Here is a 22,584-nt window from a genome sequence, read left to right on the forward strand (position 1 = left end):
TGTGTCAATTTTCCTACGTTCCCAGCTAATAATTCTCTACCTCAGAAAGCCCACTCTCAAACGTTTCCTCTCTCAAAGGCAGTTGCTCTTAGAGTCTGCACATGGCCCTTGGGGCCTGCTGGTCGTTGACTACTGCCCTCTGTACCTTGGGTCTAACAGCTGCGAGGCATCAAGATGAGAATGTCTCTTGTTCTAAGACTTAATATAGTTGGGTGCACATGGTAAGCAATAACCACTTATTTTGTTGATCCAAGTGTTCGAACTTTCTTAATTATTCTAGTACCACATTTACTTGTTCTAAGATTTGTCCTCCCCGCCCCCATTTTAATATTTCTTAAGGTGGCACTCACCTTGCTGTTGAGGACATATCCCAGTTTAACTGACAGCATTTCACTTTCTTAGTCGAACATAAACTATAGTGCACCTTACCCTTGATGAAAGCTAGGATGCAATTAAATACTCTATTATGGTTACGATTCTGATATTTGAAATCCTCCGGTAGCTCCCTGTGCCCCCACAGTGTAGTCCCTCACCTCCTTGGCATAGTATACAAACCATCTCACCCCAGTGTTAACCCTGGGGCTCAGCCTCCATCCCCAGGTGATGCTGCCAGATCAGCTGTCAGTTATCATGAACTTCCTGTAGATTCCTGAATGCACTGTGCTGCCTCCTGTCACTTTGAATCTTAACACACTCATCCTCATACTTCGCTTTGCCCTTCTCTATCACCTCCCCTGAAAATCTGTTCCTAAGTGGCTTTTCCCAGCTCCCACCGACCCTTGGCAGTCTTTTCTCTCGTGTGGTAAAGCCTGTCACACTGCACCACGGACATGCAGGTTGTCCCCCTGAGAAGAGAAAAGGGACAGTGAGGGCCCCCCAGCATTTGCAGCTCTAGTGCAGAGCCCCATGCCTGGCTTGCAGGAAATGCCAGATCATGACGACAAACGGAGATCATCCTCTGGCTAAAACCAGCTCTTCTTTGCCTACCGCAGGATCTGGATCATTCAAGAGCAGCCAGTCATTATTGCTGTTTTTCTAGGGATTTTTTCCCCCATATATTTAACAGGTCTTTACTCATTTTATAGCACTTTAATTCAGGCGTCAACCACTTCCTAGTCAGATCAGCGGAAGTCATTTTCCTTCCCATACCCTCGATGTATTTCACACCTAGGAATTCTTTTTTTAAAGATCTTATTTACCCATTTGACAGACAGATCACAAGTAGTTAGAGAGGCAGGCAGAGAGAGCGGGGGAAGCAGGCTCCCCGCTGAGCAGAGAGCCTGATTTGCGGCTCCACCCTGGACCCTGAAATCATGACCTGAGCCGAAGGCAGAGGCCTAAATCACTGAGGCACCCCGGAGCCCCAAATCTGGTAATTTTTAATCAACGTGGATTTGCTGCATGAAATAGTTCCTTCTTCAAATATAAATATATAAATATACTGATTAAGTCACACGCAAGTCTTAGGAGAATGTCATACATTTAGTAGCAAACTTGAAATCTTGGCCATTGGTTAGGATTTTTGTTTTGGTTTAATTTGGTTCGGTTTTTGTAATTTTAAAATTCCCTCCAGCCCTTGGCTCTGTCTGACCTGATTGCTTTCAGCTGTTTCTGTAAGAATGTTGTCCCAGCAGCGAAAACTCTCATTGTTTCCAGTGGCGCCCCCTTCTGAACACTTTGTTAATAAAAAGATATATATTTTTTTTTTTTTTTTTTTTTTTTTGGCTATGGTAAATGTGGAACAACAGTGAGGTATTTCAAAGAGGTGAACCACAGATAAATTTCTCTAAGGGTGGGGTGAGGGTTACTCAAAAAGGAACTTGACAAGGCTTTTAAAGATATCGACAGTCATTATAACATAACGTGACTGATTGTTACCGTGCTCTTAACGGGGCAAACACTTGTTGGCTTCCAAGATAGACTAACATAGTTGAGATGGTTCTAGCGGCCTGCTAGCACAGGGTCTCATGAGGCAGGGATTCTAGCCACTGGCTGGGCAAGGCATGAGGCCTGTTAGTGATTCTATTTTTTCCTCTACAGAATGGGTTTTTCTACATTCCAGGTCCTTTCTACCCCAATAAATAATGCGGCGATTCTCTAAGTGAGTTGTACTTTTGGTTTAAACAGCCAACTGTCTCTTAAAAAGGACTTTTGTTTAAATTCCTTTAAAAAAAAAAAGTCCTTTCAAAAAAATCTTTTATTTATTTTTTATCCCATAGGTTTACTCTGATCCTGGAACTTTGTCATTTTGACCTTCTCTGCTGATTAAAATATTCTTCATCATCAGCACCTACTGCTCTCCTCTCCTGGTGTTCTCTCGCGAAGGGGTCTTCTCTAGCTCTTCTAGCAGGAGATGGGCACTTCCCCTCTACCCCTGTTGCCAGACAAACCTTACCTATCCTGCAGGGTCAGGTCGGCCTGGCCTTTTATCTCTTGTTCTCTTCTGAGTGGTTAGTTTTTCATAGATACCGTGCTTTGCTTTTGTCAGGATTTACCCTGGACTATCAAAACCCTTTTCTTGTGCCAGTGAAGCCTAAGAAACAGTCCTGATGAGTGAACCAGGAACTCGAACAGATCATATTTATCCTGAATGTTCCCTCCAAAATTAAAAATACATTTCTGAGGAGCCTCAAGATCTCTGAGAAGGGAAGTTTCACCAACTCTGTCATGTAGGGGCATCAATTCTGATTCTGTGTCAATTTTCCTACGTTCCCAGCTAATAATTCTCTACCTCAGAAAGCCCACTCTCAAACGTTTCCTCTCTCAAAGGCAGTTGCTCTTAGAGTCTGCACATGGCCCTTGGGGCCTGCTGGTCGTTGACTACTGCCCTCTGTACCTTGGGTCTAACAGCTGCGAGGCATCAAGATGAGAATGTCTCTTGTTCTAAGACTTAATATAGTTGGGTGCACATGGTAAGCAATAACCACTTATTTTGTTGATCCAAGTGTTCGAACTTTCTTAATTATTCTAGTACCACATTTACTTGTTCTAAGATTTGTCCTCCCCGCCCCCATTTTAATATTTCTTAAGGTGGCACTCACCTTGCTGTTGAGGACATATCCCAGTTTAACTGACAGCATTTCACTTTCTTAGTCGAACATAAACTATAGTGCACCTTACCCTTGATGAAAGCTAGGATGCAATTAAATACTCTATTATGGTTACGATTCTGATATTTGAAATCCTCCGGTAGCTCCCTGTGCCCCCACAGTGTAGTCCCTCACCTCCTTGGCATAGTATACAAACCATCTCACCCCAGTGTTAACCCTGGGGCTCAGCCTCCATCCCCAGGTGATGCTGCCAGATCAGCTGTCAGTTATCATGAACTTCCTGTAGATTCCTGAATGCACTGTGCTGCCTCCTGTCACTTTGAATCTTAACACACTCATCCTCATACTTCGCTTTGCCCTTCTCTATCACCTCCCCTGAAAATCTGTTCCTAAGTGGCTTTTCCCAGCTCCCACCGACCCTTGGCAGTCTTTTCTCTCGTGTGGTAAAGCCTGTCACACTGCACCACGGACATGCAGGTTGTCCCCCTGAGAAGAGAAAAGGGACAGTGAGGGCCCCCCAGCATTTGCAGCTCTAGTGCAGAGCCCCATGCCTGGCTTGCAGGAAATGCCAGATCATGACGACAAACGGAGATCATCCTCTGGCTAAAACCAGCTCTTCTTTGCCTACCGCAGGATCTGGATCATTCAAGAGCAGCCAGTCATTATTGCTGTTTTTCTAGGGATTTTTTCCCCCATATATTTAACAGGTCTTTACTCATTTTATAGCACTTTAATTCAGGCGTCAACCACTTCCTAGTCAGATCAGCGGAAGTCATTTTCCTTCCCATACCCTCGATGTATTTCACACCTAGGAATTCTTTTTTTAAAGATCTTATTTACCCATTTGACAGACAGATCACAAGTAGTTAGAGAGGCAGGCAGAGAGAGCGGGGGAAGCAGGCTCCCCGCTGAGCAGAGAGCCTGATTTGCGGCTCCACCCTGGACCCTGAAATCATGACCTGAGCCGAAGGCAGAGGCTTAAATCACTGAGGCACCCCGGAGCCCCAAATCTGGTAATTTTTAATCAACGTGGATTTGCTGCATGAAATAGTTCCTTCTTCAAATATAAATATATAAATATACTGATTAAGTCACACGCAAGTCTTAGGAGAATGTCATACATTTAGTAGCAAACTTGAAATCTTGGCCATTGGTTAGGATTTTTGTTTTGGTTTAATTTGGTTCGGTTTTTGTAATTTTAAAATTCCCTCCAGCCCTTGGCTCTGTCTGACCTGATTGCTTTCAGCTGTTTCTGTAAGAATGTTGTCCCAGCAGCGAAAACTCTCATTGTTTCCAGTGGCGCCCCCTAATGAACACTTTGTTAATAAAAAGATATTTTTTTTTTTTGTCTATGGTAAATGTGGAACAACAGTGAGGTATTTCAAAGAGGTGAACCACAGATAAATTTCTCTAAGGGTGGGGTGAGGGTTACTCAAAAAGGAACTTGACAAGGCTTTTAAAGATATCGACAGTCATTATAACATAACGTGACTGATTGTTACCGTGCTCTTAACGGGACAAACACTTGTTGGCTTCCAAGATAGACTAACATAGTTGAGATGGTTCTAGCGGCCTGCTAGCACAGGGTCTCATGAGGCAGGGATTCTAGCCACTGGCTGGGCAAGGCATGAGGCCTGTTAGTGATTCTATTTTTTCCTCTACAGAATGGGTCTTTCTACATTCCAGGTCCTTTCTACCCCAATAAATAATGCGGCGATTCTCTAAGTGAGTTGTACTTTTGGTTTAAACAGCCAATGTCTCTTAAAAAGGACTTTTGTTTAAAATCCTTTAAAAAAAAAAGTCCTTTCAAAAAAATCTTTTATTTATTTTTTATCCCATAGGTTTACTCTGATCCTGGAACTTTGTCATTTTGACCTTCTCTGCTGATTAAAATATTCTTCATCATCAGCACCTACTGCTCTCCTCTCCTGGTGTTCTCTCGCGAAGGGGTCTTCTCTAGCTCTTCTAGCAGGAGATGGGCACTTCCCCTCTACCCCTGTTGCCAGACAAACCTTACCTATCCTGCAGGGTCAGGTCGGTCTGGCCTTTTATCTCTTGTTCTCTTCTGAGTGGTTAGTTTTTCATAGATACCGTGCTTTGCTTTTGTCAGGATTTACCCTGGACTATCAAAACCCTTTTCTTGTGCCAGTGAAGCCTAAGAAACAGTCCAGATGAGTGAACCAGGAACTCGAACAGATCATATTTATCCTGAATGTTCCCTCCAAAATGAAAAATACATTTCTGAGGAGCCTCAAGATCTCTGAGAAGGGAAGTTTCACCAACTCTGTCATGTAGGGGCATCAATTCTGATTCTGTGTCAATTTTCCTACGTTCCCAGCTAATAATTCTCTACCTCAGAAAGCCCACTCTCAAACGTTTCCTCTCTCAAAGGCAGTTGCTCTTAGAGTCTGCACATGGCCCTTGGGGCCTGCTGGTCGTTGACTACTGCCCTCTGTACCTTGGGTCTAACAGCTGCGAGGCATCAAGATGAGAATGTCTCTTGTTCTAAGACTTAATATAGTTGGGTGCACATGGTAAGCAATAACCACTTATTTTGTTGATCCAAGTGTTCGAACTTTCTTAATTATTCTAGTACCACATTTACTTGTTCTAAGATTTGTCCTCCCCGCCCCCATTTTAATATTTCTTAAGGTGGCACTCACCTTGCTGTTGAGGACATATCCCAGTTTAACTGACAGCATTTCACTTTCTTAGTCGAACATAAACTATAGTGCACCTTACCCTTGATGAAAGCTAGGATGCAATTAAATACTCTATTATGGTTACGATTCTGATATTTGAAATCCTCCGGTAGCTCCCTGTGCCCCCACAGTGTAGTCCCTCACCTCCTTGGCATAGTATACAAACCATCTCACCCCAGTGTTAACCCTGGGGCTCAGCCTCCATCCCCAGGTGATGCTGCCAGATCAGCTGTCAGTTATCATGAACTTCCTGTAGATTCCTGAATGCACTGTGCTGCCTCCTGTCACTTTGAATCTTAACACACTCATCCTCATACTTCGCTTTGCCCTTCTCTATCACCTCCCCTGAAAATCTGTTCCTAAGTGGCTTTTCCCAGCTCCCACCGACCCTTGGCAGTCTTTTCTCTCGTGTGGTAAAGCCTGTCACACTGCACCACGGACATGCAGGTTGTCCCCCTGAGAAGAGAAAAGGGACAGTGAGGGCCCCCCAGCATTTGCAGCTCTAGTGCAGAGCCCCATGCCTGGCTTGCAGGAAATGCCAGATCATGACGACAAACGGAGATCATCCTCTGGCTAAAACCAGCTCTTCTTTGCCTACCGCAGGATCTGGATCATTCAAGAGCAGCCAGTCATTATTGCTGTTTTTCTAGGGATTTTTTCCCCCATATATTTAACAGGTCTTTACTCATTTTATAGCACTTTAATTCAGGCGTCAACCACTTCCTAGTCAGATCAGCGGAAGTCATTTTCCTTCCCATACCCTCGATGTATTTCACACCTAGGAATTCTTTTTTTAAAGATCTTATTTACCCATTTGACAGACAGATCACAAGTAGTTAGAGAGGCAGGCAGAGAGAGCGGGGGAAGCAGGCTCCCCGCTGAGCAGAGAGCCTGATTTGCGGCTCCACCCTGGACCCTGAAATCATGACCTGAGCCGAAGGCAGAGGCTTAAATCACTGAGGCACCCCGGAGCCCCAAATCTGGTAATTTTTAATCAACGTGGATTTGCTGCATGAAATAGTTCCTTCTTCAAATATAAATATATAAATATACTGATTAAGTCACACGCAAGTCTTAGGAGAATGTCATACATTTAGTAGCAAACTTGAAATCTTGGCCATTGGTTAGGATTTTTGTTTTGGTTTAATTTGGTTCGGTTTTTGTAATTTTAAAATTCCCTCCAGCCCTTGGCTCTGTCTGACCTGATTGCTTTCAGCTGTTTCTGTAAGAATGTTGTCCCAGCAGCGAAAACTCTCATTGTTTCCAGTGGCGCCCCCTAATGAACACTTTGTTAATAAAAAGATATTTTTTTTTTTTGGCTATGGTAAATGTGGAACAACAGTGAGGTATTTCAAAGAGGTGAACCACAGATAAATTTCTCTAAGGGTGGGGTGAGGGTTACTCAAAAAGGAACTTGACAAGGCTTTTAAAGATATCGACAGTCATTATAACATAACGTGACTGATTGTTACCGTGCTCTTAACGGGACAAACACTTGTTGGCTTCCAAGATAGACTAACATAGTTGAGATGGTTCTAGCGGCCTGCTAGCACAGGGTCTCATGAGGCAGGGATTCTAGCCACTGGCTGGGCAAGGCATGAGGCCTGTTAGTGATTCTATTTTTTCCTCTACAGAATGGGTCTTTCTACATTCCAGGTCCTTTCTACCCCAATAAATAATGCGGCGATTCTCTAAGTGAGTTGTACTTTTGGTTTAAACAGCCAATGTCTCTTAAAAAGGACTTTTGTTTAAATTCCTTTAAAAAAAAAAGTCCTTTCAAAAAAATCTTTTATTTATTTTTTATCCCATAGGTTTACTCTGATCCTGGAACTTTGTCATTTTGACCTTCTCTGCTGATTAAAATATTCTTCATCATCAGCACCTACTGCTCTCCTCTCCTGGTGTTCTCTCGCGAAGGGGTCTTCTCTAGCTCTTCTAGCAGGAGATGGGCACTTCCCCTCTACCCCTGTTGCCAGACAAACCTTACCTATCCTGCAGGGTCAGGTCGGTCTGGCCTTTTATCTCTTGTTCTCTTCTGAGTGGTTAGTTTTTCATAGATACCGTGCTTTGCTTTTGTCAGGATTTACCCTGGACTATCAAAACCCTTTTCTTGTGCCAGTGAAGCCTAAGAAACAGTCCAGATGAGTGAACCAGGAACTCGAACAGATCATATTTATCCTGAATGTTCCCTCCAAAATGAAAAATACATTTCTGAGGAGCCTCAAGATCTCTGAGAAGGGAAGTTTCACCAACTCTGTCATGTAGGGGCATCAATTCTGATTCTGTGTCAATTTTCCTACGTTCCCAGCTAATAATTCTCTACCTCAGAAAGCCCACTCTCAAACGTTTCCTCTCTCAAAGGCAGTTGCTCTTAGAGTCTGCACATGGCACTTGGGGCCTGCTGGTCGTTGACTACTGCCCTCTGTACCTTGGGTCTAACAGCTGCGAGGCATCAAGATGAGAATGTCTCTTGTTCTAAGACTTAATATAGTTGGGTGCACATGGTAAGCAATAACCACTTATTTTGTTGATCCAAGTGTTCGAACTTTCTTAATTATTCTAGTACCACATTTACTTGTTCTAAGATTTGTCCTCCCCGCCCCCATTTTAATATTTCTTAAGGTGGCACTCACCTTGCTGTTGAGGACATATCCCAGTTTAACTGACAGCATTTCACTTTCTTAGTCGAACATAAACTATAGTGCACCTTACCCTTGATGAAAGCTAGGATGCAATTAAATACTCTATTATGGTTACGATTCTGATATTTGAAATCCTCCGGTAGCTCCCTGTGCCCCCACAGTGTAGTCCCTCACCTCCTTGGCATAGTATACAAACCATCTCACCCCAGTGTTAACCCTGGGGCTCAGCCTCCATCCCCAGGTGATGCTGCCAGATCAGCTGTCAGTTATCATGAACTTCCTGTAGATTCCTGAATGCACTGTGCTGCCTCCTGTCAATTTGAATCTTAACACACTCATCCTCATACTTCGCTTTGCCCTTCTCTATCACCTCCCCTGAAAATCTGTTCCTAAGTGGCTTTTCCCAGCTCCCACCGACCCTTGGCAGTCTTTTCTCTCGTGTGGTAAAGCCTGTCACACTGCACCACGGACATGCAGGTTGTCCCCCTGAGAAGAGAAAAGGGACAGTGAGGGCCCCCCAGCATTTGCAGCTCTAGTGCAGAGCCCCATGCCTGGCTTGCAGGAAATGCCAGATCATGACGACAAACGGAGATCATCCTCTGGCTAAAACCAGCTCTTCTTTGCCTACCGCAGGATCTGGATCATTCAAGAGCAGCCAGTCATTATTGCTGTTTTTCTAGGGATTTTTTCCCCCATATATTTAACAGGTCTTTACTCATTTTATAGCACTTTAATTCAGGCGTCAACCACTTCCTAGTCAGATCAGCGGAAGTCATTTTCCTTCCCATACCCTCGATGTATTTCACACCTAGGAATTCTTTTTTTAAAGATCTTATTTACCCATTTGACAGACAGATCACAAGTAGTTAGAGAGGCAGGCAGAGAGAGCGGGGGAAGCAGGCTCCCCGCTGAGCAGAGAGCCTGATTTGCGGCTCCACCCTGGACCCTGAAATCATGACCTGAGCCGAAGGCAGAGGCCTAAATCACTGAGGCACCCCGGAGCCCCAAATCTGGTAATTTTTAATCAACGTGGATTTGCTGCATGAAATAGTTCCTTCTTCAAATATAAATATATAAATATACTGATTAAGTCACACGCAAGTCTTATGAGAATGCCATACATTTAGTAGCAAACTTGAAATCTTGGCCATTGGTTAGGATTTTTGTTTTGGTTTAATTTGGTTCGGTTTTTGTAATTTTAAAATTCCCTCCAGCCCTTGGCTCTGTCTAACCTGATTGCTTTCAGCTGTTTCTGTAAGAATGTTGTCCCAGCAGCGAAAACTATCATTGTTTCCAGTGGCGCCCCCTTCTGAACACTTTGTTAATAAAAAGATATTTTTTTTTTTTTTTTTTTTTGGCTATGGTAAATGTGGAACAACAGTGAGGTATTTCAAAGAGGTGAACCACAGATAAATTTCTCTAAGGGTGGGGTGAGGGTTACTCAAAAAGGAACTTGACAAGGCTTTTAAAGATATCGACAGTCATTATAACATAACGTGACTGATTGTTACCGTGCTCTTAACGGGGCAAACACTTGTTGGCTTCCAAGATAGACTAACATAGTTGAGATGGTTCTAGCGGCCTGCTAGCACAGGGTCTCATGAGGCAGGGATTCTAGCCACTGGCTGGGCAAGGCATGAGGCCTGTTAGTGATTCTATTTTTTCCTCTACAGAATGGGTTTTTCTACATTCCAGGTCCTTTCTACCCCAATAAATAATGCGGCGATTCTCTAAGTGAGTTGTACTTTTGGTTTAAACAGCCAACTGTCTCTTAAAAAGGACTTTTGTTTAAATTCCTTTAAAAAAAAAAAGTCCTTTCAAAAAAATCTTTTATTTATTTTTTATCCCATAGGTTTACTCTGATCCTGGAACTTTGTCATTTTGACCTTCTCTGCTGATTAAAATATTCTTCATCATCAGCACCTACTGCTCTCCTCTCCTGGTGTTCTCTCGCGAAGGGGTCTTCTCTAGCTCTTCTAGCAGGAGATGGGCACTTCCCCTCTACCCCTGTTGCCAGACAAACCTTACCTATCCTGCAGGGTCAGGTCGGCCTGGCCTTTTATCTCTTGTTCTCTTCTGAGTGGTTAGTTTTTCATAGATACCGTGCTTTGCTTTTGTCAGGATTTACCCTGGACTATCAAAACCCTTTTCTTGTGCCAGTGAAGCCTAAGAAACAGTCCTGATGAGTGAACCAGGAACTCGAACAGATCATATTTATCCTGAATGTTCCCTCCAAAATGAAAAATACATTTCTGAGGAGCCTCAAGATCTCTGAGAAGGGAAGTTTCACCAACTCTGTCATGTAGGGGCATCAATTCTGATTCTGTGTCAATTTTCCTACGTTCCCAGCTAATAATTCTCTACCTCAGAAAGCCCACTCTCAAACGTTTCCTCTCTCAAAGGCAGTTGCTCTTAGAGTCTGCACATGGCCCTTGGGGCCTGCTGGTCGTTGACTACTGCCCTCTGTACCTTGGGTCTAACAGCTGCGAGGCATCAAGATGAGAATGTCTCTTGTTCTAAGACTTAATATAGTTGGGTGCACATGGTAAGCAATAACCACTTATTTTGTTGATCCAAGTGTTCGAACTTTCTTAATTATTCTAGTACCACATTTACTTGTTCTAAGATTTGTCCTCCCCGCCCCCATTTTAATATTTCTTAAGGTGGCACTCACCTTGCTGTTGAGGACATATCCCAGTTTAACTTACAGCATTTCACTTTCTTAGTCGAACATAAACTATAGTGCACCTTACCCTTGATGAAAGCTAGGATGCAATTAAATACTCTATTATGGTTACGATTCTGATATTTGAAATCCTCCGGTAGCTCCCTGTGCCCCCACAGTGTAGTCCCTCACCTCCTTGGCATAGTATACAAACCATCTCACCCCAGTGTTAACCCTGGGGCTCAGCCTCCATCCCCAGGTGATGCTGCCAGATCAGCTGTCAGTTATCATGAACTTCCTGTAGATTCCTGAATGCACTGTGCTGCCTCCTGTCAATTTGAATCTTAACACACTCATCCTCATACTTCGCTTTGCCCTTCTCTATCACCTCCCCTGAAAATCTGTTCCTAAGTGGCTTTTCCCAGCTCCCACCGACCCTAGGCAGTCTTTTCTCTCGTGTGGTAAAGCCTGTCACACTGCACCACGGACATGCAGGTTGTCCCCCTGAGAAGAGAAAAGGGACAGTGAGGGTCCCCCAGCATTTGCAGCTCTAGTGCAGAGCCCCATGCCTGGCTTGCAGGAAATGCCAGATCATGACGACAAACGGAGATCATCCTCTGGCTAAAACCAGCTCTTCTTTGCCTACCGCAGGATCTGGATCATTCAAGAGCAGCCAGTCATTATTGCTGTTTTTCTAGGGATTTTTTTCCCCCATATATTTCCGAGGTCTTTACTCATTTTATAGCACTTTAATTCAGGCGTCAACCACTTCCTAGTCAGATCAGCGGAAGTCATTTTCCTTCCTATACCCTCGATGTATTTCACACCTAGGAATTCTTTTTTTAAAGATCTTATTTACCCATTTGACAGACAGATCACAAGTAGTTAGAGAGGCAGGCAGAGAGAGCGGGGGAAGCAGGCTCCCCGCTGAGCAGAGAGCCTGATTTGCGGCTCCACCCTGGACCCTGAAATCATGACCTGAGCCGAAGCAGAGGCCTAAATCACTGAGGCACCCCGGAGCCCCAAATCTGGTAATTTTTAATCAACGTGGATTTGCTGCATGAAATAGTTCCTTCTTCAAATATAAATATATACATATACTGATTAAGTCACACGCAAGTCTTAGGAGAATGCCATACATTTAGTAGCAAACTTGAAATCTTGGCCATTGGTTAGGATTTTTGTTTTGGTTTAATTTGGTTCGGTTTTTGTAATTTTAAAATTCCCTCCAGCCCTTGGCTCTGTCTGACCTGATTGCTTTCAGCTGTTTCTGTAAGAATGTTGTCCCAGCAGCGAAAACTCTCATTGTTTCCAGTGGCGCCCCCTTCTGAACACTTTGTTAATAAAAAGATTTTTTTTTTTTTTTTTTTTTTTTTGGCTATGGTAAATGTGGAACAACAGTGAGGTATTTCAAAGAGGTGAACCACAGATAAATTTCTCTAAGGGTGGGGTGAGGGTTACTCAAAAAGGAACTTGACAAGGCTTTTAAAGATATCGACAGTCTTTATAACATAACGTGACTGATTGTTACCGTGCTCTTAACGGGGCAAACACTTGTTGGCTTCCAAGATAGACTAACATAGTTGAGATGGTTCTAGCGGCCTGCTAGCACAGGGTCTCATGAGGCAGGGATTCTAGCCACTGGCTGGGAAAGGCATGAGGCCTGTTAGTGATTCTATTTTTTCCTCTACAGAATGGGTCTTTCTACATTCCAGGTCCTTTCTACCCCAATAAATAATGCGGCGATTCTCTAAGTGAGTTGTACTTTTGGTTTAAACAGCCAACTGTCTCTTAAAAAGGACTTTTGTTTAAATTCCTTTAAAAAAAAAAGTCCTTTCAAAAAAATCTCTTATTTATTTTTTATCCCATAGGTTTACTCTGATCCTGGAACTTTGTCATTTTGACCTTCTCTGCTGATTAAAATATTCTTCATCATCAGCACCTACTGCTCTCCTCTCCTGGTGTTCTCTCGCGAAGGGGTCTTCTCTAGCTCTTCTAGCAGGAGATGGGCACTTCCCCTCTACCCCTGTTGCCAGACAAACCTTACCTATCCTGCAGGTTCAGGTCGGCCTGGCCTTTTATCTCTTGTTCTCTTCTGAGTGGTTAGTTTTTCATAGATACCGTGCTTTGCTTTTGTCCGGATTTACCCTGGACTATCAAAACCCTTTTCTTGTGCCAGTGAAGCCTAAGAAACAGTCCTGATGAGTGAACCAGGAACTCGAACAGATCATATTTATCCTGAATGTTCCCTCCAAAATGAAAAATACATTTCTGAGGAGCCTCAAGATCTCTGAGAAGGGAAGTTTCACCAACTCTGTCATGTAGGGGCATCAATTCTGATTCTGTGTCAATTTTCCTACGTTCCCAGCTAATAATTCTCTACCTCAGAAAGCCCACTCTCAAACGTTTCCTCTCTCAAAGGCAGTTGCTCTTAGAGTCTGCACATGGCACTTGGGGCCTGCTGGTCGTTGACTACTGCCCTCTGTACCTTGGGTCTAACAGCTGCGAGGCATCAAGATGAGAATGTCTCTTGTTCTAAGACTTAATATAGTTGGGTGCACATGGTAAGCAATAACCACTTATTTTGTTGATCCAAGTGTTCGAACTTTCTTAATTATTCTAGTACCACATTTACTTGTTCTAAGATTTGTCCTCCCCGCCCCCATTTTAATATTTCTTAAGGTGTCACTCACCTTGCTGTTGAGGACATATCCCAGTTTAACTGACAGCATTTCACTTTCTTAGTCGAACATAAACTATAGTGCACCTTACCCTTGATGAAAGCTAGGATGCAATTAAATACTCTATTATGGTTACGATTCTGATATTTGAAATCCTCCGGTAGCTCCCTGTGCCCCCACAGTGTAGTCCCTCACCTCCTTGGCATAGTATACAAACCATCTCACCCCAGTGTTAACCCTGGGGCTCAGCCTCCATCCCCAGGTGATGCTGCCAGATCAGCTGTCAGTTATCATGAACTTCCTGTAGATTCCTGAATGCACTGTGCTGCCTCCTGTCACTTTGAATCTTAACACACTCATCCTCATACTTCGCTTTGCCCTTCTCTATCACCTCCCCTGAAAATCAGTTCCTAAGTGGCTTTTCCCAGCTCCCACCGACCCTTGGCAGTCTTTTCTCTCGTGTGGTAAAGCCTGTCACACTGCACCACGGACATGCAGGTTGTCCCCCTGAGAAGAGAAAAGGGACAGTGAGGGCCCCCCAGCATTTGCAGCTCTAGTGCAGAGCCCCATGCCTGGCTTGCAGGAAATGCCAGATCATGACGACAAACGGAGATCATCCTCTGGCTAAAACCAGCTCTTCTTTGCCTACCGCAGGATCTGGATCATTCAAGAGCAGCCAGTCATTATTGCTGTTTTTCTAGGGATTTTTTCCCCCATATATTTAACAGGTCTTTACTCATTTTATAGCACTTTAATTCAGGCGTCAACCACTTCCTAGTCAGATCAGCGGAAGTCATTTTCCTTCCCATACCCTCGATGTATTTCACACCTAGGAATTCTTTTTTTAAAGATCTTATTTACCCATTTGACAGACAGATCACAAGTAGTTAGAGAGGCAGGCAGAGAGAGCGGGGGAAGCAGGCTCCCCGCTGAGCAGAGAGCCTGATTTGCGGCTCCACCCTGGACCCTGACATCATGACCTGAGCCGAAGGCAGAGGCCTAAATCACTGAGGCACCCCGGAGCCCCAAATCTGGTAATTTTTAATCAACGTGGATTTGCTGCATGAAATAGTTCCTTCTTCAAATATAAATATATAAATATACTGATTAAGTCACACGCAAGTCTTATGAGAATGCCATACATTTAGTAGCAAACTTGAAATCTTGGCCATTGGTTAGGATTTTTGTTTTGGTTTAATTTGGTTCGGTTTTTGTAATTTTAAAATTCCCTCCAGCCCTTGGCTCTGTCTGACCTGATTGCTTTCAGCTGTTTCTGTAAGAATGTTGTCCCAGCAGCGAAAACTCTCATTGTTTCCAGTGGCGCCCCCTTCTGAACACTTTGTTAATAAAAAGATATTTTTTTTTTTTTTTTTTTTTTTTGGCTATGGTAAATGTGGAACAACAGTGAGGTATTTCAAAGAGGTGAACCACAGATAAATTTCTCTAAGGGTGGGGTGAGGGTTACTCAAAAAGGAACTTGACAAGGCTTTTAAAGATATCGACAGTCTTTATAACATAACGTGACTGATTGTTACCGTGCTCTTAACGGGGCAAACACTTGTTGGCTTCCAAGATAGACTAACATAGTTGAGATGGTTCTAGCGGCCTGCTAGCACAGGGTCTCATGAGGCAGGGATTCTAGCCACTGGCTGGGAAAGGCATGAGGCCTGTTAGTGATTCTATTTTTTCCTCTACAGAATGGGTCTTTCTACATTCCAGGTCCTTTCTACCCCAATAAATAATGCGGCGATTCTCTAAGTGAGTTGTACTTTTGGTTTAAACAGCCAACTGTCTCTTAAAAAGGACTTTTGTTTAAATTCCTTTAAAAAAAAAAGTCCTTTCAAAAAAATCTCTTATTTATTTTTTATCCCATAGGTTTACTCTGATCCTGGAACTTTGTCATTTTGACCTTCTCTGCTGATTAAAATATTCTTCATCATCAGCACCTACTGCTCTCCTCTCCTGGTGTTCTCTCGCGAAGGGGTCTTCTCTAGCTCTTCTAGCAGGAGATGGGCACTTCCCCTCTACCCCTGTTGCCAGACAAACCTTACCTATCCTGCAGGTTCAGGTCGGCCTGGCCTTTTATCTCTTGTTCTCTTCTGAGTGGTTAGTTTTTCATAGATACCGTGCTTTGCTTTTGTCCGGATTTACCCTGGACTATCAAAACCCTTTTCTTGTGCCAGTGAAGCCTAAGAAACAGTCCTGATGAGTGAACCAGGAACTCGAACAGATCATATTTATCCTGAATGTTCCCTCCAAAATGAAAAATACATTTCTGAGGAGCCTCAAGATCTCTGAGAAGGGAAGTTTCACCAACTCTGTCATGTAGGGGCATCAATTCTGATTCTGTGTCAATTTTCCTACGTTCCCAGCTAATAATTCTCTACCTCAGAAAGCCCACTCTCAAACGTTTCCTCTCTCAAAGGCAGTTGCTCTTAGAGTCTGCACATGGCACTTGGGGCCTGCTGGTCGTTGACTACTGCCCTCTGTACCTTGGGTCTAACAGCTGCGAGGCATCAAGATGAGAATGTCTCTTGTTCTAAGACTTAATATAGTTGGGTGCTCATGGTAAGCAATAACCACTTATTTTGTTGATCCAAGTGTTCGAACTTTCTTAATTATTCTAGTACCACATTTACTTGTTCTAAGATTTGTCCTCCCCGCCCCCATTTTAATATTTCTTAAGGTGGCACTCACCTTGCTGTTGAGGACATATCCCAGTTTAACTGACAGCATTTCACTTTCTTAGTCGAACATAAACTATAGTGCACCTTACCCTTGATGAAAGCTAGGATGCAATTAAATACTCTATTATGGTTACGATTCTGATATTTGAAATCCTCCGGTAGCTCCCTGTGCCCCCACAGTGTAGTCCCTCACCTCCTTGGCATAGTATACAAACCATCTCACCCCAGTGTTAACCCTGGGGCTCAGCCTCCATCCCCAGGTGATGCTGCCAGATCAGCTGTCAGTTATCATGAACTTCCTGTAGATTCCTGAATGCACTGTGCTGCCTCCTGTCACTTTGAATCTTAACACACTCATCCTCATACTTCGCTTTGCCCTTCTCTATCACCTCCCCTGAAAATCAGTTCCTAAGTGGCTTTTCCCAGCTCCCACCGACCCTTGGCAGTCTTTTCTCTCGTGTGGTAAAGCCTGTCACACTGCACCACGGACATGCAGGTTGTCCCCCTGAGAAGAGAAAAGGGACAGTGAGGGCCCCCCAGCATTTGCAGCTCTAGTGCAGAGCCCCATGCCTGGCTTGCAGGAAATGCCAGATCATGACGACAAACGGAGATCATCCTCTGGCTAAAACCAGCTCTTCTTTGCCTACCGCAGGATCTGGATCATTCAAGAGCAGCCAGTCATTATTGCTGTTTTTCTAGGGATTTTTTCCCCCATATATTTAACAGGTCTTTACTCATTTTATAGCACTTTAATTCAGGCGTCAACCACTTCCTAGTCAGATCAGCGGAAGTCATTTTCCTTCCCATACCCTCGATGTATTTCACACCTAGGAATTCTTTTTTTAAAGATCTTATTTACCCATTTGACAGACAGATCACAAGTAGTTAGAGAGGCAGGCAGAGAGAGCGGGGGAAGCAGGCTCCCCGCTGAGCAGAGAGCCTGATTTGCGGCTCCACCCTGGACCCTGAAATCATGACCTGAGCCGAAGGCAGAGGCCTAAATCACTGAGGCACCCCGGAGCCCCAAATCTGGTAATTTTTAATCAACGTGGATTTGCTGCATGAAATAGTTCCTTCTTCAAATATAAATATATAAATATACTGATTAAGTCACACGCAAGTCTTAGGAGAATGTCATACATTTAGTAGCAAACTTGAAATCTTGGCCATTGGTTAGGATTTTTGTTTTGGTTTAATTTGGTTCGGTTTTTGTAATTTTAAAATTCCCTCCAGCCCTTGGCTCTGTCTGACCTGATTGCTTTCAGCTGTTTCTGTAAGAATGTTGTCCCAGCAGCGAAAACTCTCATTGTTTCCAGTGGCGCCCCCTTCTGAACACTTTGTTAATAAAAAGATTTTTTTTTTTTTTTTTTTTTTTTTTTTTGGCTATGGTAAATGTGGAACAACAGTGAGGTATTTCAAAGAGGTGAACCACAGATAAATTTCTCTAAGGGTGGGGTGAGGGTTACTCAAAAAGGAACTTGACAAGGCTTTTAAAGATATCGACAGTCATTATAACATAACGTGACTGATTGTTACCGTGCTCTTAACGGGACAAACACTTGTTGGCTTCCAAGATAGACTAACATAGTTGAGATGGTTCTAGCGGCCTGCTAGCACAGGGTCTCATGAGGCAGGGATTCTAGCCACTGGCTGGGCAAGGCATGAGGCCTGTTAGTGATTCTATTTTTTCCTCTACAGAATGGGTCTTTCTACATTCCAGGTCCTTTCTACCCCAATAAATAATGCGGCGATTCTCTAAGTGAGTTGTACTTTTGTTTTAAACAGCCAACTGTCTCTTAAAAAGGACTTTTGTTTAAAATCCTTTAAAAAAAAAAGTCCTTTCAAAAAAATCTTTTATTTATTTTTTATCCCATAGGGTTACTTCTGATCCTGGAACTTTGTCATTTTGACCTTCTCTGCTGATTAAAATATTCTTCATCATCAGCACCTACTGCTCTCCTCTCCTGGTGTTCTCTCGCGAAGGGGTCTTCTCTAGCTCTTCTAGCAGGAGATGGGCACTTCCCCTCTACCCCTGTTGCCAGACAAACCTTACCTATCCCGCAGGGTCAGGTCGGCCTGGCCTTTTATCTCTTGTTCTCTTCTGAGTGGTAAGTTTTTCATAGATACCGTGCTTTGCTTTTGTCAGGATTTACCCTGGACTATCAAAACCCTTTTCTTGTGCCAGTGAAGCCTAAGAAACAGTCCTGATGAGTGAACCAGGAACTCGAACAGATCATATTTATCCTGAATGTTCCCTCCAAAATGAAAAATACATTTCTGAGGAGCCTCAAGATCTCTGAGAAGGGAAGTTTCACCAACTCTGTCATGTAGGGGCATCAATTCTGATTCTGTGTCAATTTTCCTACGTTCCCAGCTAATAATTCTCTACCTCAGAAAGCCCACTCTCAAACGTTTCCTCTCTCAAAGGCAGTTGCTCTTAGAGTCTGCACATGGCCCTTGGGGCCTGCTGGTCGTTGACTACTGCCCTCTGTACCTTGGGTCTAACAGCTGCGAGGCATCAAGATGAGAATGTCTCTTGTTCTAAGACTTAATATAGTTGGGTGCACATGGTAAGCAATAACCACTTATTTTGTTGATCCAAGTGTTCGAACTTTCTTAATTATTCTAGTACCACATTTACTTGTTCTAAGATTTGTCCTCCCCGCCCCCATTTTAATATTTCTTAAGGTGGCACTCACCTTGCTGTTGAGGACATATCCCAGTTTAACTTACAGCATTTCACTTTCTTAGTCGAACATAAACTATAGTGCACCTTACCCTTGATGAAAGCTAGGATGCAATTAAATACTCTATTATGGTTACGATTCTGATATTTGAAATCCTCCGGTAGCTCCCTGTGCCCCCACAGTGTAGTCCCTCACCTCCTTGGCATAGTATACAAACCATCTCACCCCAGTGTTAACCCTGGGGCTCAGCCTCCATCCCCAGGTGATGCTGCCAGATCAGCTGTCAGTTATCATGAACTTCCTGTAGATTCCTGAATGCACTGTGCTGCCTCCTGTCACTTTGAATCTTAACACACTCATCCTCATACTTCGCTTTGCCCTTCTCTATCACCTCCCCTGAAAATCTGTTCCTAAGTGGCTTTTCCCAGCTCCCACCGACCCTTGGCAGTCTTTTCTCTCGTGTGGTAAAGCCTGTCACACTGCACCACGGACATGCAGGTTGTCCCCCTGAGAAGAGAAAAGGGACAGTGAGGGCCCCCCAGCATTTGCAGCTCTAGTGCAGAGCCCCATGCCTGGCTTGCAGGAAATGCCAGATCATGACGACAAACGGAGATCATCCTCTGGCTAAAACCAGCTCTTCTTTGCCTACCGCAGGATCTGGATCATTCAAGAGCAGCCAGTCATTATTGCTGTTTTTCTAGGGATTTTTTCCCCCATATATTTAACAGGTCTTTACTCATTTTATAGCACTTTAATTCAGGCGTCAACCACTTCCTAGTCAGATCAGCGGAAGTCATTTTCCTTCCCATACCCTCGATGTATTTCACACCTAGGAATTCTTTTTTTAAAGATCTTATTTACCCATTTGACAGACAGATCACAAGTAGTTAGAGAGGCAGGCAGAGAGAGCGGGGGAAGCAGGCTCCCCGCTGAGCAGAGAGCCTGATTTGCGGCTCCACCCTGGACCCTGACATCATGACCTGAGCCGAAGGCAGAGGCCTAAATCACTGAGGCACCCCGGAGCCCCAAATCTGGTAATTTTTAATCAACGTGGATTTGCTGCATGAAATAGTTCCTTCTTCAAATATAAATATATAAATATACTGATTAAGTCACACGCAAGTCTTATGAGAATGCCATACATTTAGTAGCAAACTTGAAATCTTGGCCATTGGTTAGGATTTTTGTTTTGGTTTAATTTGGTTCGGTTTTTGTAATTTTAAAATTCCCTCCAGCCCTTGGCTCTGTCTGACCTGATTGCTTTCAGCTGTTTCTGTAAGAATGTTGTCCCAGCAGCGAAAACTCTCATTGTTTCCAGTGGCGCCCCCTTCTGAACACTTTGTTAATAAAAAGATATTTTTTTTTTTTTTTTTTTTTTTGGCTATGGTAAATGTGGAACAACAGTGAGGTATTTCAAAGAGGTGAACCACAGATAAATTTCTCTAAGGGTGGGGTGAGGGTTACTCAAAAAGGAACTTGACAAGGCTTTTAAAGATATCGACAGTCTTTATAACATAACGTGACTGATTGTTACCGTGCTCTTAACGGGGCAAACACTTGTTGGCTTCCAAGATAGACTAACATAGTTGAGATGGTTCTAGCGGCCTGCTAGCACAGGGTCTCATGAGGCAGGGATTCTAGCCACTGGCTGGGAAAGGCATGAGGCCTGTTAGTGATTCTATTTTTTCCTCTACAGAATGGGTCTTTCTACATTCCAGGTCCTTTCTACCCCAATAAATAATGCGGCGATTCTCTAAGTGAGTTGTACTTTTGGTTTAAACAGCCAACTGTCTCTTAAAAAGGACTTTTGTTTAAATTCCTTTAAAAAAAAAAGTCCTTTCAAAAAAATCTCTTATTTATTTTTTATCCCATAGGTTTACTCTGATCCTGGAACTTTGTCATTTTGACCTTCTCTGCTGATTAAAATATTCTTCATCATCAGCACCTACTGCTCTCCTCTCCTGGTGTTCTCTCGCGAAGGGGTCTTCTCTAGCTCTTCTAGCAGGAGATGGGCACTTCCCCTCTACCCCTGTTGCCAGACAAACCTTACCTATCCTGCAGGTTCAGGTCGGCCTGGCCTTTTATCTCTTGTTCTCTTCTGAGTGGTTAGTTTTTCATAGATACCGTGCTTTGCTTTTGTCCGGATTTACCCTGGACTATCAAAACCCTTTTCTTGTGCCAGTGAAGCCTAAGAAACAGTCCTGATGAGTGAACCAGGAACTCGAACAGATCATATTTATCCTGAATGTTCCCTCCAAAATGAAAAATACATTTCTGAGGAGACTCAAGATCTCTGAGAAGGGAAGTTTCACCAACTCTGTCATGTAGGGGCATCAATTCTGATTCTGTGTCAATTTTCCTACGTTCCCAGCTAATAATTCTCTACCTCAGAAAGCCCACTCTCAAACGTTTCCTCTCTCAAAGGCAGTTGCTCTTAGAGTCTGCACATGGCCCTTGGGGCCTGCTGGTCGTTGACTACTGCCCTCTGTACCTTGGGTCTAACAGCTGCGAGGCATCAAGATGAGAATGTCTCTTGTTCTAAGACTTAATATAGTTGGGTGCACATGGTAAGCAATAACCACTTATTTTGTTGATCCAAGTGTTCGAACTTTCTTAATTATTCTAGTACCACATTTACTTGTTCTAAGATTTGTCCTCCCCGCCCCCATTTTAATATTTCTTAAGGTGTCACTCACCTTGCTGTTGAGGACATATCCCAGTTTAACTGACAGCATTTCACTTTCTTAGTCGAACATAAACTATAGTGCACCTTACCCTTGATGAAAGCTAGGATGCAATTAAATACTCTATTATGGTTACGATTCTGATATTTGAAATCCTCCGGTAGCTCCCTGTGCCCCCACAGTGTAGTCCCTCACCTCCTTGGCATAGTATACAAACCATCTCACCCCAGTGTTAACCCTGGGGCTCAGCCTCCATCCCCAGGTGATGCTGCCAGATCAGCTGTCAGTTATCATGAACTTCCTGTAGATTCCTGAATGCACTGTGCTGCCTCCTGTCACTTTGAATCTTAACACACTCATCCTCATACTTCGCTTTGCCCTTCTCTATCACCTCCCCTGAAAATCAGTTCCTAAGTGGCTTTTCCCAGCTCCCACCGACCCTTGGCAGTCTTTTCTCTCGTGTGGTAAAGCCTGTCACACTGCACCACGGACATGCAGGTTGTCCCCCTGAGAAGAGAAAAGGGACAGTGAGGGCCCCCCAGCATTTGCAGCTCTAGTGCAGAGCCCCATGCCTGGCTTGCAGGAAATGCCAGATCATGACGACAAACGGAGATCATCCTCTGGCTAAAACCAGCTCTTCTTTGCCTACCGCAGGATCTGGATCATTCAAGAGCAGCCAGTCATTATTGCTGTTTTTCTAGGGATTTTTTCCCCCATATATTTAACAGGTCTTTACTCATTTTATAGCACTTTAATTCAGGCGTCAACCACTTCCTAGTCAGATCA

Source organism: Mustela lutreola, chromosome 1 (assembly GCF_030435805.1).
Source record: "Mustela lutreola isolate mMusLut2 chromosome 1, mMusLut2.pri, whole genome shotgun sequence".
NCBI lineage: Eukaryota > Metazoa > Chordata > Mammalia > Carnivora > Mustelidae > Mustela > Mustela lutreola.